The sequence below is a fragment of the Myotis nattereri genome (genome assembly GCF_964212035.1).
Source record: "Myotis nattereri genome assembly, chromosome: 7".
NCBI lineage: Eukaryota > Metazoa > Chordata > Mammalia > Chiroptera > Vespertilionidae > Myotis > Myotis nattereri.
Window position 1 is genome coordinate 76,335,368 of NC_138082.1, and position 7,869 is coordinate 76,343,236.

The following is a 7,869-nucleotide window of genomic DNA, read 5'->3' on the forward strand; positions in this document are numbered from 1 at the left end:
GGGGGAGAGTGAGGGTTAAGGGGGGATGAGAACACATATGTAATACCTTAACCAATAAAGAAATTAAAGATTAAAAATTTAAAAAGAACAATGCTGGCAATTAATTAAAAAGAATTATTAAAATGTCTCACTTGCATTTTACTATGCAATTCTTTTTATTAAAAAGTCTTATGGAAATAAAAAAATCAAACTGCAACATTTTCCCAAAGAATAAACCATTTCAGAATGTGGTAGAATATTTATATTACTCATGCAGAGAAGTCTACAACTTAAAACTTATTTTCTTGTTTAAAACATATAGATCTTGCCAAAACCGGTTTGGCTCAGTGGATAGAGCGTCGGCCTGCGGACTGAAAGGTCCCAGGTTCGATTCCGGTCAAGGGCATGTACCTGGGTTGCGGGCACATCCCCAGTGGGGGATGTGCAGGAGGCGGCTGATCGATGTATCTCTCTCATCGATGTTTCTGACTCTCTATCTCTCTCCTTTCCTCTCTGTAAAAAATCAATAAAATACATTTAAAAAAATATATAGATCTATAACTCAAAGTTTTTTCTATGACTATTATAAAGAGCTACATCTATATGAACAATGAGAAGTGAACAACTGAATTTCACAAATTGAGAATATATTGACATACTGAGAAGCTACAATTTGACTCATAACTTGGTTTATGAACTACATTCTGTAACTTATTGGAAGGGTTTAACACAAATTATGAATTGATCCCTTTTATTTGTCTCATTATTGCTATATATGATATATTTCCTAGTGGCAGAGCAAACTGAGTCAAGAGTGATTAAAGCAGATGCTACTCCCCATATCCTCTGGCCTGCCAGACAAACTTATTTTCATCCTAAAAGACAACTCAAATAAGACCACCTCAGTGAAGATTTCTGGGATTTTTTTTCTTGCAAACTCCATCTGTGCTTTAAGAACATTAGTACATAGATCTGCACTTGCTGCATTATTCTGGTGGTTTGCCTGCTTGTGGGTCTGTGCTCCTTGAGAGCACCTCTGAATCCAGCAATCTCTATGAAATGCTTGTGCAATGAGTAGGGAGAAAAGTGAATAATACATTTTGATATGTTGTGACCTGACAAATAAATAGTAAAGATCCAAGATTTTCAAAATGACATTATTAGATTTCTGATTGCAGACTCTTAACTTTCTAAATGAATAGTAACTGAAAGTGACTTCTTAAGAACTATACATCACACAGATTGTTCCTAAATATCATACAAACTTTTCACGATAGATTTAAATGTATCATTCTATCTAATAATAGGCAAACATGGTAATTGACCATACCTCCGACACGCTTCCCATTGGCTAATCAAGGCGATATTTAAATTAACTGCCAACCAAGATGGTGGCCGGCAGCCAGGCAGCTGAAGCGAACAGGAGGCTAGCTTGCTCCAGTGATGGAGGAAGCCAAGGTTCCCCGCCTGCCGCTGAAGGCCTCTGAGCTAAAGTCTAAGAAACAATGTTGCAATTGTAGAAGCTAAACAATCCCCATGCTTTCAGCCAGGCAGCCCGAGCTGGAGTTGCAACAGTGTTTCAATTATAGAACCCAAACAAACCAGATACCTGCTTTCAGCAGCTAAGGCCTCAGAGCTGGAGCCAAGCCTCAGAGCTAAAGCCAGCACTCAACTCTAGTGACAGCCATTGAAGGTAAATAAATCCCACAAAAAAAGAAAAAAGAGAAAAAGGAGAGGTTGGGAGCCTCAGTCACCCGCCAGCCTGAAAACGGCCTTCAGCCTCTCACCCAGACTGGCCAGACACCCCAGTGAGGACCCCCATCCTGAAGGGGGTGTGACCAGCTTCAAACAGCCATCATCCCCTCATCCAGGATGGCCAGGCACCCCAGTGGGGACCCCCACCCTGAAGGGGGTGTGACCAGCTGCAAACAGCCATCATCCCCTCATCCAGGCTGGCCAGGCACCCAAGCGAGACCCCCACCCTGATCCAGGACACCCTTCAGGGCAAACCAGCTGGCTCCACCCGTGCACCAGGCGTCTATCCTATATAGTGAAAGGGTAATATGCCTCCCAGCACCGGGATCAGCGGAGCCACGAGGCCTCCCAAACCCGGGATCAGCGGAGCCACGAGGCCTCACGCCCTGGGGTAAGTGGAGCAGTGAGGCCTCCTAGCACCAGGATCAGCTGAGCAGCGAGGCCTCACTGCCCCAGTGGCAAGCAGAGCCGCGAGGCCTCCCAGCACTGGGATCAGTGTAGCCGCGAGGCATCCTGGCCCCTGGAGCAGCATGACGGGGCAGCGCCCAAACCCCCTGATCACCCTGCGGCTGTGTGTGTGACAGGGGGCGGGGCCACAACCTCCCTATCCGCCCTGCTCTGTTCGTGACAGGGGAAGGCGCCCCAACCCCATGATCGACCCTGCTCTGTGCCTGATAGGGGGAGCTCCACAACCCCCTGATTGGCCCTGCTCTTTGTGTGACATTGTGCAGCGCCCCACCCCACCCCCATGGGCCGGCTCTGTGTATGATGGGGTGGAGCCTCAACCTCCCCATTGGCCCTGCCCTGAGTGTGACAGGGGGGAGTGACCCAGCCCCCTTATCGGCCCTGTTCTGTGGGTGACAGGGGGGGTGCCCCAACCCCCTGATGGGCCCTGCTCTGTGTGTGACAGGGTACGGAGCCCCAACCCCCCTGATGGGCCCTGCTCTGTGCGTGACAGGGGGCAGCTCCCCAAGACCCTGATCAGCCCTGTTCTGTGCATGACAGGGGGTGGCGCAGCAACCTCCCCATCGATCCTGCCTTGAGTGTGACAGGGGGCGTCGCCCCAAACCCCCAATCGGCCCTAACCTGAGAGTGACTGGGGGTGGCATCGCAACCTCCCAATCCGCCCTGCTCTGTGCATTACAGGGGGTGGCGCCCCAACTCCACAATCAGCTCTGCTCTGAGCCTGACCAGGGGCTGCACCTAGGGATGGGCCTGCCCTCTGCCACCTGGTAGCGGGACTAATCCAGCAGGTTATTATCTCCCGAGGGGTCCCAGACTGTGAGAGAGCACAAGTGGGGCTGAGGGACACCTCCCACCCCCCACCAGCGCACAAATTTTTGTGCACCGAGCCTCTAGTCAATATAAAACACTAGAGGCCCGGTGCACAAAAATTTGTGTACTCGGGGGTGTCCCTCAGCCCGGCCTATGGCCTCTTGCAGTCTGGGACCCGTCGGAGGATGTCCACCTGCTGGCTTAGGCCCGCTCCCTGGGGGACCGGGCCCAAGCTGGCAGTCAGACATCCCTCTGGCTGCCCGGCAGCCCTCGGGGGATGTCCCCTTGCCAGCAGGGAGCAGGCCTAAGCTGCAGTCGGACATCGTTAGTGCTGCTGAGGAAGCGGGAGTGGCTCCCACCACCCCACTGTACTGGCAGCCATAAGCCTGGCTTGTGGCTGAGCAGATCTCCCCCTCTGGGAGCACACTGACCACCAGGGGGAACTCCTGCATTGAGTCTCTGCCTCCTGGTGGTCAGTGTGTGTCATAGTGACCAGTCATTCCCTGTCGTTCTGCTGTTAAGGTCAATTTGCATATTATCCTTTTATTACACTAATTGAGGCCTGGTGCACGGGTGGGGGCCAATGGTTTGCCCTGAAGGGTTCCTGGATCAGGGTGGGGGTCCTGCTGGGGTGCCTGGCCAGCCTTGGTGAGGGGCTCATGGCTGTTTGCAGGCTGCCCAAACCCCCTTCAGAGTGGGGGTCCCCACTGGGGTACCTGGCCAGCCTTGGTGAGGGGCTCATGGCTGTTTTCAGGCTGCCCAAACCCCCTTCAGGGTGGGGGCCCCACTGGAGTGCCTGGCAAGCCTTGGTGAGGGGTTGGTGGCTGTTTTCAGGCTGCACAAACCCCCTTCAGGGTGGGGGTCCCCACTGGGGTTCCTGGCCAGCCTGGGTGAGGGGCTGATGGCTGTTTTCAGACTGACCAAGTCCCCTGGCGACTGAAGCTCCCAGGCTTTCATTTTGTTGTTGTTGTTTTCTTATTCGCTCCAGCTTCGTGGCAATGGCACCTGGGAGCAGGTATCTGGGGTTTATTTACCTTCTGTAATTGAAACTGTGTTTCTTTGAGTGTAGCTTAGAGCAGGCCGCAGCAGGTGGGAAACCTTGGCTTCCTCCATCACTGGAGCAAGCAAGCCTCCTGCTCGCTCCAGCTCTGGGCCTGACAGCCGCCATCTTTGTTGGCAGTTAATTTGCCTATCTTGCTGATTAGCCAATGGGAGGCGTAGCGAAGGTATGGTCAATTACCATGTTTTTCTATTATGAGGTAAGATTCTTTATTTGTTCCACTGCTTTATGGCATACCATGTATTTTTTCACAGTATGATCTCCTTCATGAAATGCTTTTTAAAAAGCCTCTCATTTCTTTACCAACTAAATGTTGATATGCTAGAAGGACTTGGCTTCTCTCTCTCTCTATTTTATTGATTTCAGAGAAAGGAAGAGAGTAGTAGAGCGAGATAGAAACATCAATGATGAGAGAGAATCTTCCATTTGCTGCTTCCTCCACACCCCACACTAGGGATCAAGCCCTCACCCAGGCATGTACCCTGATCAGGAATCAAACCATGACATCCTAGTTCATGGGTAGATGCTCTACCACTGAGCAACACCAGCCTGATGAACTTGGCTTCTCTCTAAGAAAGAGTCCCACTTGCCCACAGGCTGTGCCCAATGCTTTACCCAGAACTCAATAATTGTTCCTTGTTATTCATTTATATAAATGGCCTATATATTTAGCATCCAGAAAAATCAGACAAAACTGTTTGAAAAGAAAACATTTGTACAAGAAACTCTCTTAAGAATATAAATATAGACACACACACACACACACACACACACACACACACACACTTCCTGACTTATAATAGGATTACAAATCAAGTTTTAAAAAGTTATAGTAAAAATGCATTGAATACTACAAGCTATAGTATCAATTGTTTACCCTTCTAATCGCATGCATCACCACATAGTATCATACCACAGACTGCCAGCCCAGGAAAAGGTTAAAATTCAAAATTTGGTGTATGGTTTCCACACCATAGTAAAGTTAAAAAATTATCTCTTAAAATTGTAAGTCATTCCCCAGCTCGTTTGGCTCAGTAGGTCGAGTGTAGGCCTGCGAACTGAAGGGTCCTGGGTTCGATTAAGGTCAAAGGGCACATCCACTCTTGTGCTGTTGGGCTGAATTATCTCTACCTAAATCCTCACTTCTTGTAGGAGACAGTGTTGCCAAAGCAGAGTGGCCAAGCTGGGAACTATTCAGGGCATTGTGTTAGCTCCTGTGTTTGAGAGACAGAGAATGCACTTCTGAAATGGAATGGGAACAATAACCAGGTTAATTAAGGAGAGCTCTACTAAAGAATCTGGAGGAAGAAATGATTCTCAAAGCTACTCTTCACAAATACTGGCATATTACATCCTCAAATATTTGTGAGAACACTGTATTTACATTGCATATAAATACATACTCTCTCACCAGAAACATTGCTTTCAATTTCACTTTGAGGAAGCATCTTATTTTGTTACTCCTACAAAATTACTCTTTTTATAACTTTCAAACCAATTTCTTACATTTAAATATATATATAATATTACATATGATAAGATAATAGCATTAATTAATTTATTTATTGAAAAGATCTCTGCAGAGTGCCAGGCACTCATTAGGAATTGCTGATTCTCTTGAAATGATGCAACCTCTACTTTCAAGGAGTTTACTTTGATGAGGAAGACAAACAGGTAAAGAGGTTTTACAATATGGCCTGTTAAGTGCTCTGATAATATTCTGGACAGTTTTGTGATTCATTTCATTTTAGTCTGTTATGCCCTCTATTCAGTTTCCACATAGTAGCAATAGACTTACCTGAATATTAAGGACAGATGGATTGATATATAATGTTGGTTAGAAACCTTCTGATTAGAATAAACCATTATTGGAGAGGCTGGGACTTGCCCCATTGGATGCCACTAGGGACATTTGATCATGCCTATGACGCTGTCATAATGTTTCTACTCGAAAGTAAAAGTAAAATTGGAGTGAACAGAAATGGTGATGCAAGATGGGTAAAGCACAGTGTAATCAAGATGCTTTTCAAGTCTCACTAGGTTAACAATGGAACTGGAGAGATTGGGGAATGTATCTGAAGTAAAGCAAACGTGACTTGCTGATGGAGTACCTGTGGAAAATGAGGGTAATGGGAAATCAAGATGTACATTTACAGCAATGAGATCATGCAAGTTACTGAGATATTAAAGACTAAGGAAGAAATGGATTCAGGGAAACAAAAATTAATAGATCTTTTAGAAATATAAAAAGTTAGGAAAGGCTATAAAATATGAAATGCAAATGCCAAATAGGTTTGGAAATAAACACATCTGAAGAACAAAGAACAAAGCTGGATGTGTGTTATTTGGGAGTCGACATGAGATAGTCATGGGGCCACTCAAGATCTGGATCCCCTGCTATGTTTAGGAATGTCCTCACATTTCAAATCTGAATGGGAATCAGATATCACCTCCCAATAAAAAACCTGGCAATACCAGATTCTTGCATTCCCAGCCTGCCTTATAGCTATTAGGTTTTCTAATCAGATAGACCCATTCTAGACTTTAATCCAGAAAGTCAAAACTCAATGGAGCAGGGATTAAGTGAAACACATTCTGGCAAGAGTGCCAACAGCAGAAAGACCCATGCCCACTTTCTAGAAGTAATAGCAGCTAAGAAGCACTTCTCAGGGTCAAGGGTATGAGGGGTGCCAGGCTTTAGTGTGGAAAAACTGGCCAAAAGCTCAAAAAAAAATTTTCAAAACACATTATATAGTCTATTATCTTTGCTTTTTTCTACAATGTAAAAAATTCTAACAAAAACTCCAAGAAAAAAAAATCTGCTACATTGAGGTCACATTACAACTTATATGATTTATTCTATAAGGACTGAATTAGTCACTATATTTATAAAGATAAACAATGAAAGTAATGCCACCTTTTTTAAGCTTTAGGAGTTAATTCTTTTTATATATTCAAGGGAAACAGGTTTTTTAAAAAAATATTTTTTTATTTTTTACAGAGAGGAAGGGAGAGGGATAGAGAGCTAGAAACATTGATGAGAGAGAAGCATTGACCAGCTGCCTCCTGCACGCCCCCCACAGGGGATGTGCCTGCAACCAAGGTGCATGCCCTTGACCGGAATCGAACCCGGGACCCTTCAGTCCCCAGGCTGACGCTCTATCCAGTGAGCCAAATCGGCTAGGGCTAAAGCCACTTTTATAAAAAAAAAAAAAATTGTTTTAATAGAATGGGGGATGGAGGAGAGTAGGGCAGTGGAGAATAGAGAGCAACTGCTAATGAATACTGGGTTTCTTTTTAGAGTGATGAAAAATTTCTAAAATTACATCATGATGATGATCCCACAACTCTGAGTATATCAAAACCCACAAAATTGTAAAAATGATTAAGTTCTATAGTATATGAATTATATCTCAATTACACTGTTAAGAAATATATTGTGGACTACTTGTCCTCCCGGGACTTTTTCCCCGCCCTTCACTGGCCTCCGGAGTAGGGTGGGAGTTCACGCCCCTCTCTCGGGGTACCTCCCAGGGGATGCGGGGACAAGTAGGTGGCAGATGTCCTTAAGGTCCTGAACCTTAAGAGGCAAAGGACATACTTTGCTGAGAGTTAGGAGGTGGGAATAAGTTGTTCAGAAGGGGTCAGGGGTGAAAGGTCATAGGGCTGCGAAGGGGCAGAGCCAGCCAAAGGCAGATGGCGGCCTGGGCGGTTCATCATCTTTGGCGGCTTCAGTGCTGCAGTGGGGACGTGGGTCGGGAGCTTTTGGCGGTGGGCATAGAGCGGCTGCCACTCCCAAC